General features: G+C 42.8%; 1 protein-coding gene across 2 annotated transcripts in view; it reads right to left on the bottom strand.

The window, feature by feature from the left end:
* CACNB4 (calcium voltage-gated channel auxiliary subunit beta 4) overlaps positions 1-11,540 on the bottom strand; it is a 200,089-nt gene that overhangs the window by 178,493 nt on the left and 10,056 nt on the right. The window lies entirely within an intron of this gene.

Here is an 11,540-nt window from a genome sequence, read left to right as displayed (position 1 = left end):
TAACTGCGGCCTCAACCTCACCACGATCTGCTGGCTGGGAAATTGGCTCCGTGGTAGGACCCGGAGGGTGGTGGTTGATGGAAGCCAATCGTTGTGGTACGCTGTGACCAGTGGAGTCCCTCAAGGCTCTGTCCTAGGGCCTATATTTTTCAACATCTTCATCAATAATGTAGATATTGGTGTCAGAAGTGGGCTGGCCAACTTCGCCACTGACACCAAACTCTGGGGTAAAGCATCCATACCTGAGGACAGGAGGGTGATCCAGGCAGATCTTGACAGGCTCATGAAATGGGCGGATGAGGATCTGATGGTGTTTAACACCGAAAAATGCAAGGTTCTCCACCTTGGGAGGCTCAGCAGTGCTATGTCGGTTAACACTACAGATGAAAGGGACTTGGGGGTCATGATTGACCACAAAATGAACATGAGCCTTCAATGTGATGATGCAGCTAGTAAACCAAGCAAAATGCTGGCTTGCATCCATAGATGCTTCTCAAGCAAATCCCAGGATGTCATTCTCCCCTTGTACTTGGCCTTGGTGAAGCCACAGCTGGAGTACTGCTTCCAGTTTTGGGCTCCACAATTCAAAAAGGATGTGGACAAGCTTGAGAGAGTACAGAGGAGAGCCACACACATGATCAGAGGTCAGGAAAACAGACCTTATGACAAGAGGCTGAGAGCAATGGGACTCTTCAGCCTGGGAAAGCGTGGATTCAGGGGCAATCTGGTGGCCACCTATAAGTTTACCAGGGGTGTTCACCAGGATCTGGGGGAATGTCTGTTCACCAGAGCGCCCCAAGGGATAACAAAATCAAATGGTTACAAACTCCACCACGACCAATTCAGGCTGGACATAAGGAAGAACTTTATTGTCCAAACGCCCAAGGTTTGGAATAGACTGCCACCGGAGGTGGTTCAAGCACCCACTTTAAACATCTTCAAGAAAAATTTGGATGTTTATCTTGCTGGGATCCTATGATCCCTGCTGACTTCCTGCCCCTGGGGCAGGGGCTGGACTCGATGTTCCTTCAGGGTCCCTTCCAGCCCAAACATCTATGAAAAACTTGAGAGTCAGCTGCATGCAGTGAGCCACCATCCAAGCCATCAAGTGCAACACAAGCACAGCTCCCTGTTGTAACCAAGAACGCTTTGCAGGAAGTGTTCTGAGTTGCAACAATCCCCCAGACAAAACAGAGGTTCACCACTGGTTCCAGGAAAGAAGGGGAATTTAGCTGTTGGCTGCTGGCTTGCAGCCTGTTTCCTCCAGCAATATCCCCTCCTCTCTGTGAGGCTGCAAAGTTTTCAGAATGGGAGGGTGCAAAGGGAGCTCATTCTAGGCATTTCCCAGCCAGCACTGGAGGATGGGTGGGTGAACTGGATCCCTCCACACCTTGGGGGAGCTCCAGTTCACCTACTCCACCCTCCAGCAGGGGCTGAAAAAACCCCAGACTGAACTCCCTCTGCTCCCTTTTCCCCCTCCCCTTCTGAAAACAGCAACAGTCTGGGAGGCAGGCAGACAGAAGTTACAGAAGATGCTCTATTTTGAAATGTTTTCATCTGACCCCCTCATGAAATAAGGATTCAGATTTTCACCCAATCTGACATTTTTAGCTGTCTGCAGCCACATGCTTGTGTTTGCTCACGGCTACAAACTGCTTTCTGTGGCCAGATTGGGCGAAAATTGTCACTTCCGTCTGTGCCCTACATTGGCACTTGATGGGTACAATTTATGCATGCAGGATTTTACCCTGATTTCAAAATATTATTTCTGTGCAAATAAGAAGCATACAAGAAGCCAACTAGATACTTGCCCAAAAGCCAAATGGTCTTAGCTACATAGGAGTATCATGAATGGTCCCATCTATCTACTGTATTTTTGAGTCTTCTTAGGTGAAAGTGGCTGTCTTGCTTTATTGGAATGAAGCAACATCAGAAATAAAAGCTTTGTCTCTTGACCACTTTCAGGACTTCCTCTGTGACTCTGGATACTTCCTGGACAGCATCTGGTTGTGGCTAAGGAAAATACTGTTTGTGGTTTGAAGCAGGGAGGTAAATCCCTGGAGAGTACAAGTTAGTTGAAGAATCCTTCAGTGAGCTCCCAGCAGTGCCAATCATCTGTATGTACACCTATGAGCCCTCAACAAATCCTCAGTCATAGTATCTCTCTCAAGATGCCCAGTGAATGGATGCCCTGCTCATAGATCTGATAACACTTGATCTATCACTGCCTGCAAGGCAAACTTGGCCACCAGCTTGTTTGTCTCAAGTATGTTTTAGCTTCTCTCTGCTGTAATGAGGGAGCCCCTTTGAGTGCCCACATGCCTAAATGCACTGAGTTCCTTTATGAGATTCTTCTTCAGAGTTTAGAAGCAAATGCTTTCAATGCCTGACTGACACTAGTGGTATGAAGTCAAAGTTGTCATTCTGAAGACTCTGTTTTTAAGAAAAGTTAGAATGAGCTTTTGGGTTGGATGTTCATGAGGTTACACCCAACTGCCATGAGTGGTAAAATCTGATATATACAGTATCGTAATTTTTTTACAGCAATTAATTGTGATGCCATGTGTAGAAGATTAAGATATGGAGAAATGGTTTTCCTGGAAATGTCCCTGGAAGAGATATGGATGAAATATGTTTGGCATTGGCACAATTGTCTCAACACAGAATGCTTGGCAGAGCTTTCCACAAAGCATTAACAGTGCTTTCAAATACACACTTCCCAATTTCAGTGCCGAGCCAGATGATAGGGAATATTTTTCTGATAATTTCCTCTGTCACTGTGCAAATTAAAATCACTGCTTAGTCAATATTCTGCATGTGAAGTAGCAAAATTGGATGACAATAGTCCAACTTACATACTATTTCTACAGCTTGAGTTGTTGGGAAAAGTACTTGGGAAAAGAGGCAGCTGGCAAAACCTAATGCTTGCAAAAGCTGATAAAGTAACAACCCTGAAGACTAGTAGGAACTCTGTATCTTATTACCACTTCTTGAGATTGGTACTTCCTCACAGAAAAATTAAGCTTCTGACAAGATTGACCTTGGACATATGCTGTGTTCAGCTGTGGAGATCCTCATACCTTTGGATGGGGGGGAAAAAACACTCAGCCATTCACTCTTATTCTCCTCTTCAGTCCATGCGCTGAATTGATGAGAGACCCCAAACACTGGAGAAGTCTGGCCATACTAAAGATTCAAATGTCCCAACTGGAACTGTCTGTGTTCCCCAACCTCCTATCTCTCACCTGCTACAACTTGCTGTTAAATATATAAAAGGGCAGGCTGCCTACAAAAGCTAGGGTGGCCTACTCCTTGGTGCCAGTTACCTGTTTCTCAGCCCACAGGTGTACTCTCTAAGAGGACCTTGGTCACCTTCGGGGCTAAAATGGTGACCTCCTCCTGCCCCCACAATCATGTCCATGCCTTGCAGATGACTCTCAGTGGTCCCTTCGTAACAGTCCTTTACCTCCAAACCAACACTAGGTCCCTTGGGCCCCAAGACCCTTTTCCAGGCTTCCACTGCCCAACTTCAGCCCTTTTTATCTGGCTGTGGCTCTTCCCAGGTCCACCTAGTTTCCTGGGTCTCAGGCCCAGTAGCGGAGTGCCCCTCAGGCACCTTGCCTGTGGCCTCCTCTGCCCCTGGAACCACAACTCAAACCTCCAGTTTTAAGCTTTGTCAAAACACATACAAGCAAACTGCTTTCCAGTTACCCCACCCTGGCCCCCTACCTCACCACATGCTCTAAACTCCCCCTGACTTTCTCCTTGCAGCCATAGGGAAACCCTTAGGCATCCACCTTATATAGTTTCATAGATGACACAGATTAGTCTGTACATATAAAATCCCCCGGAAAATTGAGTGTTGGGGTACTTACTAAAATTTTCAGAAGTTAGGTAGTACTTGCTACTTAAAAGGTTGAGAAACACTGATGTAGATGATGAAAATCGCCTTCTAGGCCAAGCCATAAAACAGGTTAATTACACACAGATTGATATTACATCTGGAGTTACTTTAGCAAATAACTGGAATGAGTCTCTATAAAGTAATTCCAATGCCTACAGATAGCAATGAATGAAAACAACCAATGCAGCCATGATATACCTAGGCCAAACCCTCTACAAGAAAAATAAAGGAAGACCATAGCATAGCAGGGTCTATGACTCCTTAATATCCAGCTATGCTCTTCCTGTGTGGCAAACAGAGGCATAGGCTAGTGCAACTGAATACAAGGATCCACTGTGGATGAGGAAGGAGGCAACAGATAACTTAGACTAGGACAGCACGAAACAAACAGGTCGCTCATTCCCAGAGTGAAAATCTACAACAAAGCTTTGAGGAACAAACAGCACCAATGAGGAACAGATCAAAGTGAAGCTCGCAGACAAAAATTCAACACCACCTATGATCATTTTAAAATACAAATCTTTAGTACACAGCCTGCTAAATGAGTTTTAAAATTAGCTGCTGGATTTTTAGTGACCATGAACTGTTGCTTACTTGCCGACTGAAAAGTAATCTGCATTTGTATAAGCTGCTGATTTTAAAACCAGTCTCTAGTTTCTATGTAAATGCATACTCCATGGAAAAAGACATCTAACAGCTGAACATCTTAGAGCCAGAAAATGTTTTAGGGAGATAGAGAAGCAAGCTACAACATCAACTAAATCTTCGGTTAAGCTTTTCCCTTTGCTGTTTTGGCACATTGTTTATTATTACTGTGTTGTTTTCTCTTAGTATAAGAAGCCACTTTCCATCCTCAGATGTCCATTAGTTCAGCTGGAGCTGTTCATGTATCCAAGGGCAGAATTTTCCTAAAAATTACAATATTTTTCTTTTTGGTACAATCCAAGTTTCATAGTGCAGGCTTGTAACAGCAAACAAACCTGTGCAAGGGGATCCTAGCCCCCATGTAAGGTCCTAATGATGTCAATTAGACTCCATGCAAGTTCAGGGCTCCAACTTCATGGATTCAGTGGCAATATCAAGGCTATGTTTGTCTTTTATTTTAGTTTTGTGCATGGCTGCACACATGCACAGTCTTGTTAGCTATTGTTGTTGTGTTTTTCTTTTAATAGATTTCGTTTTCCAGCATCATCTTTGTGTTTTAATCTGTGAAAATCTTCAAGAAAAAAGAAAGAATGAACTTCCTTAACACTGGGATTTTTTTGGACAGTTCTAGCCAAAATCTAGCACACCGCAGAGTTAAAAAAAAAAAAGAGAGAGAAAAACAATCACAAGCAGGATCATCTTTGAATGTGAGCAATATCAGTATAAATGGTTAACATAACTGACACACTGTGAATAGAACTAAAACTTGGAAATGTGTGTTGTGAACACGTATGTGTTAGTAACAGGAAGGAAACTATTAAAAACTAAAGGAGATGGAGGCAGAAATTGGGAAACTGCTGAGGTAACTTCAAAACCTTCAATATAATTTTAAAGGAAAATCTCTAAATGAGAATTCAGAGGCTAGGGACAGACATTCAAAAAGCCTGAGCCTGAACTGATTCACTCTTTGCAGGTTAATCTAAGCTGCACAGCTTAAACTGATTAATAACTGGACAGACAATCTCTGTTAAACTAGGAAATACAGCCACATACCCGCAGTGGCTCAAGCCAGAAGCCGGGGGGCACTAGAGCACACCTGCCAGCCACTGCAAAAGGGAAGGAAGAGAGACACCCTCCAAGGCTCTCACCCCTCCCTTCTGGAGAGGAGGCAGCATGGCCAGGCACCAGCCAGGACTACCAGGCCCAGGGAGTGCCAGGCACAGCAGGGCAGGGGGAAGGGGGTGGCAACTGCTGCCAGACTAAGGAGTGGGGATGAGGGAAAAGTTCTCTCTCTGAAGCAACCATGTATTGCACACAGCAATTTGCAAAGCATACAACAGGGAACTACCAAAAATTTTCACCTAAGCTAAAATACAGCCCAGTAAAACACAGCATACACAATTTAGTCTAACTTAAAATGTAAAGGAGGAAGAAAAGAGAAAGCTTTACATAAGTCTTACGTAATCCTGTGTCATCTTATAGCCAGGCATTTAGAAAGGCTTTGTTTAGATATTCTTACCTTTTACAGGTTCTGTGTTATAATGTAAATGTAGCTCTCTGCATTCTTTGGTGAAGCTGTCTGCAACTTCCCTTAACTACATCTCCAGCACATATGTGTGATGATTGAGACTTCAGCCAAAACCCCAGGGGTTAACTCCATCCCTGCCTGGCTGCAAGCAAGCCATGGAGGTGTGGCTGGAACTGACAAGCCCCAGCTGTGGTCCACACGGTTTGTTAAGGGGGGGCAGGGCGGTAAGAGGATGGAGGGAAGAAATTGCCTCGGGGCGATGGCAGGCCAGTGTCCGGCCATGCCCTGTTCCTGTTCTGGCTAGAGAGCAGAGGGGAGGGGCCAGCCAAGAACAGAGCCCCACCCAGCCCAGAGAACATGCCAGGATGCTGGGGGAGTCTGGCTTAATTTAAACCAGCAAGGGACAGACAATGCATAAACTGGTTTGAGCTAAATCAGTTAACTCTCATACTATATTCAACCAGATTTGAATCGACTTCAGCTATTTTCAGGCTGATTTATGTGCATCGAATGTCTGTTCTGTTACAGGTTTAAACCAGTTTCTGATCACTTAAACCGGTTAATGCGTAATGTCTGTCCCTAGCCAGAAGGCTTAATAGGTTGAGGCACTGAGAATGGGCAATGTTATTTATCTGTTTCTCTTCTCTGAAATGATCAGTCAGGCACATACCAGACAGGCTTTGGGGTGTATTTGCAATTAAAACCCCCCACATGAAACTAATAACAAAATGCCAACTGGCAGCAGAGAGCCACAGGCAGAAGGCCCCATTAGTTACTCAACCATCTTCTCCCTACCCACTATCATTGCCACCCTCATCTTCTTTGGATTAATCTTTAGCCAAATCATCTAAGTAAAATGGGAAAAACAGACCATCCAAATCAAATGAAAAGGAACAGAATTTTATCAATAGACCAAGGGCCTGTAAGCCATATTATCTCAATTCACACACAAACAATCCAAGAGGTCTAAAAGATGAGAGATGCAAAGAGCCCCTGATAAGCAACTGCCCAAAACCACTCCATGGGACTCTTCAAAAAAGAAAGAAAGAAACCAGCAAGGAACAGTCCCATCCATTCCTACAACAGTGTGCAGCTGCCTCTCCAACACCTAGTCAGCAGCATACAAGGCAGGTGATAAAACCAAAAATGTTAAAAAAGAACGGATCACTGACTGAGTAAATCCATCACACAAGGAAACCACTGAAGATTCTGTGGCATAACTGGGTTTAAACCCAGAGACTGATATAGATCAAAAAATCTAAAACATCCAGGCTGTGCAAGAGCTCGTCTCCCCCACTCAACTTTCTCTAGCAACCTACCCAAAAAAGGGATGACACAAGATGGGATGATATTAGCCAGACTGTTGGAAAGAAATGACTGTTATTTTGCAGAGGTCTAATGATTGCATATTTCAGAAAGGCTGGCATTCTGCCCTTTTGCAGAAAGATTTTAATAATCCTCACCAGTAACAGCTCTCAAATCCCCTCGTTTCTCAAGCCATGAAGGGCATTTGCTATCTCACTTCATTTTTCACTTGTTCCCCAATTACTCCAAAATCCCCAGAAGAGAAAATGGCTGAAACTCAACCAAAGAAGATGGCCCTTTTATCCTCTCCTGATACTGTCTTACCCCTGACATCACATCCAGGATTTTTTTCTGCAAACTAGACGGAAAAATCTTCACAACTAACAAAGGACTGTTTTGTACCTGGATGACAACACCCTGAATTCACCAGACTTTTCATTTGTTGGACAATATATAGGAAGAAGAAAAAGTCTTCAGAACCTCAGTCCCAAGACTCCAAAATGCTCTTATGTCCTGCAGAATGAACCTGACATCTACATGACGACGTTCCAGTCCTGGACTGAAAATTTCAAGAGGAACCAAAAGAAGTTAAAGCAAGTCAACAGGAGCTTGATAACCTACTCCATCTATACCCTTTGAAAATCCCAGCCTTTACTTGGTTGCTCTTTGGTGCAAATTTTACAACTTGGTCTCAGGCTAGTAGAGAGCAGAGATATTCTCAAGACAAAATTATTTAGGTATTAATTGGCCTCTTTTTGGCCGTTTCAACAGAAAACTGGGCATATTTACTGGGCATAAAGACTGAATTTCAGAAGCCAGCATGGGGAACCTAATTAAGGTGGTAGCCTACATGACATTTGCTCTGTGGTTAAACAGGGTTCCCTTTCTTTGGGGCTGTCAATCAGCACCTTCCATTTAGGACAGACAACCTGTCAACTGCCAGTTTAAATATTTTTGCTGTCTAACTTGATGATTGCTGTTTTAAGTTGTAACAACCACGTTGATCCATATTTACTATGAACAGTATTGTAGGATGGTTACATTGAATTCAAATCTTAAATCTTTAGTTCAGTTACTGAATTAGTTTTGTAGTAAGCAATGAAGAGACAGAATGAAAAATGTTCCTATAAGCATGTTTTAAGCAAAGGAAAGGTGTGGAGACAAAAACAGAAGAAAACTCTTTCTCTTTCTTAAAGCTCTAAATAGCATCACCATATTGAAACATAATCAATATTTTTAAATGAATCCCTCTGACAATTTCTGTGGTTCTATAATCATGTTCTTATTCACTGAGAGAAAAATCCATACTGACCAGAAGAGAAAGTGGCTAATTAGCATAAGTGACATCACCATGTCTGAGATAGGAAGCAGAACAAAAGCCATCAGTGAAACTGTCCATTCACAAAGTACTCCAATGCACTTTAGAGACTAACTCTAAAGTGGCAGCTTAGAGATTAATGTGGAGACTAATTGCTCATGTGGAGCAATCAAATATTTTTCAAATTCCCCTCCCCCATTTCTCCAATCTCTTTCAGGGACAGGAATTTAATGATTTAGGGGCAATAAAACTCTGCAGATAGGGATGACTTAAATTGATGGCACTCCTTTAATATTGGGTAGCACTGTAAATCCTCAATATTGTTATTACACAGCATAATAACTTCTTGCGCAGTTGCTTCTGGTAGTACTGCTGCACAGATACAGTTATCATCATCTAAATAAGCTACTACTTGACTATGTAAGTATTTTCTCCCCTGGAACTCAAAGTAAATTTTGCCAAGGCCTAGCTATCCTACTATGGGGCAGTAACACATTGAAGTGATTCCAAATGCAGCTTCCTAAACTGAAGAACAGCTTACATGGGTTCTGATGTGAAACCATTACCAGGCCTACTATACCATGTGGATGAAAAACACATGAATGTGGTTCCATATGCAGCCTGAGAAAAACATTCCTGTATACATACTGCATACAAGGATTGAGAATCACAATTACTGGACCACTATAAGGATGCCAAGAGCCTGAGATAATTATGTAGTTCCCTGTAACACCACTGAGGTTCTAGGGCCCTTCAAAGAAGACGAAATATCTGAGCATGCTACTTTGCACATTGAGTCATTTTTTCTGCCTTTTCCACTATCAACTTCAAAAAAAAGGAAAAAAAAGTTACCCAATCACTCCAAATATTTGACTTTTTATGATGAAAACGTTATATTTACATGCATCTTGCTTTTATACTAGCTGCCTTTCAAACTAGAGAGCGAACGTTCTGTTCCTGCAGTGTGCCCAGTACTCTTTGTTCAGCAAAAACCAGCCTTGGTGGAAGAATATTAGTTGCTGGAAGGGGGAGGTGGTGGGAAAAGGACTGTGGTAGGCCCTGCTAGTCTTAAGTCAGGAAGAAGGTACAGCAGGGTGGTACCTTAGAGACTAACTGGTTCAGAGGCATGAGTTTTCATATGCAACAACCTAGCATCTGATAAAGTAGGTTAGTGTTTACAAAAGCTTATGGATGCCTGTACACACCACAGGTTTTAATCCTCATTAAATAGGTTTATAAAAATTAAACTTTTTCATTTTGGAGGGTCACACCTATGTTAACACGCACTAGGTTTTCAAATGAATTAAGCCTTGGAGTGTCACATCTGTGTTTACACACACTAGGTTTTCAAGCAAATTAAGCCAGGTCCGTAGCCAGCACCACAGGAGAGCAGGATGGTCCAGCACTGCTCCCCCATCCATCCCATACCTGGTTCCTGCCACACAGCTGTGGAAGCAGGGAGACAGCAAACAAGAAAAAAAAAGAAAAAGCCACATAATAAAAAGTGGCAGCAATTTGAAGTGAAAGCAATGCAAAGGGGTGAACTACAAAAAAGTTGCAATGCCATCTGGTGACAAAGAAGCTCGTTATATGTCTTCGAGTGACTTTGTGTTTGCATGCAATGAATCCATGGATGCGACGCTTTAATTCCCAGCAAGCCAAACTAAACTACATCCGAGGAGTTTTAGTTTAGCGCATAAGAAAGACTTCAAAAGCATCAGGAAATCCCACCCGTGCAAACAGACATGCAGTTGCAGCGCATGAAAAGGCAAAAAATGTGGCGCATACATAAGCCCTATGACTCTCAATTAGTCCCTAGGTGCTGCACTGTTCTATCTACCATTGGAGGAATAGGGGGGATGGAAGGGAAGAATGCTGAGAAATAGAGAAGTGGAGGCAGGCTGAGAGGGGACAATACCAAGTAAGTATGGATTATTAGGGAAACGAAGGCAAGAAAGAAGGCACAGAACCATTAGGTAAGCAGACCATGCTCAAGTAAAGAGCATGTGGGAAACAAAGAGAAAAGAATTAAAAAAAAGATTTATAAGTAATGTTTTAAAGGATTGAAAATGATCTAAATGGAAACCATGACTAACAATAAACAATGAAAGATAGATATGGAGATATACTGTTACTTAACAGAGACACTTTTCTAAAGACCTGATGCCCAGCACCCTCATTTACATTCAGAAAATGATGACAGCTTTGCAACTGCAGCTTCTTACCAACACTGCATTCCCTGGCCTGTCTACTTGAGTTTCCTCACCAACCCTATGTGACGCTTTGCCCCTTAAACCCACCTCACATGCTCTCAAAATCCCTCTAACTATTCACTAAATGGAAAAACAAAGTTGAACCTCTGAGCATTGGTGATCCAAGGGCAGCATTTTCCAAAGCTCCAACAAATGCCTTAAGTACGTATAATGAAGCCACTTATGTGCTGACAAGTATTAATCTTACATCTTGTGAGAAGTGAGGCAAGTCATTTCATATGCTCAGGTGTTACTTTAAAATTAGTGGTTTGGAGTCGTGATACCTTGACTGGTACAGAAATATGCTGGAGTTCCTGTCACAAGAGCTACCTTTTGCGGCCAGTAGTGCATCAGCTTCAAAGAGCACTTATTAGTAAAGCTGGTTGAGAATTTTTAGCTGAAAACAACTGTTTGTTGAAACTGCAGCTTTTTGTGGAACACAACAGTTTTGATAACTCTTTTTCTATCTGTAAAAGTTTCTCAGATACAGGATGGAATTACTGCACAAAACCAGAATGAGAGAACTCAAGCCAGCCAACAAGTCTCAACAACCCTCTATGCTTGCAGACATTAAACCCCCCCCCCCCC

This window comes from Gavialis gangeticus, unplaced genomic scaffold (genome assembly GCF_001723915.1).
Source record: "Gavialis gangeticus isolate Ggan-Ray unplaced genomic scaffold, GavGan_comp1, whole genome shotgun sequence".
In the NCBI taxonomy this organism is placed as follows: domain Eukaryota; kingdom Metazoa; phylum Chordata; order Crocodylia; family Gavialidae; genus Gavialis; species Gavialis gangeticus.
This window is presented reverse-complemented; position numbering and strand designations above follow the sequence as displayed.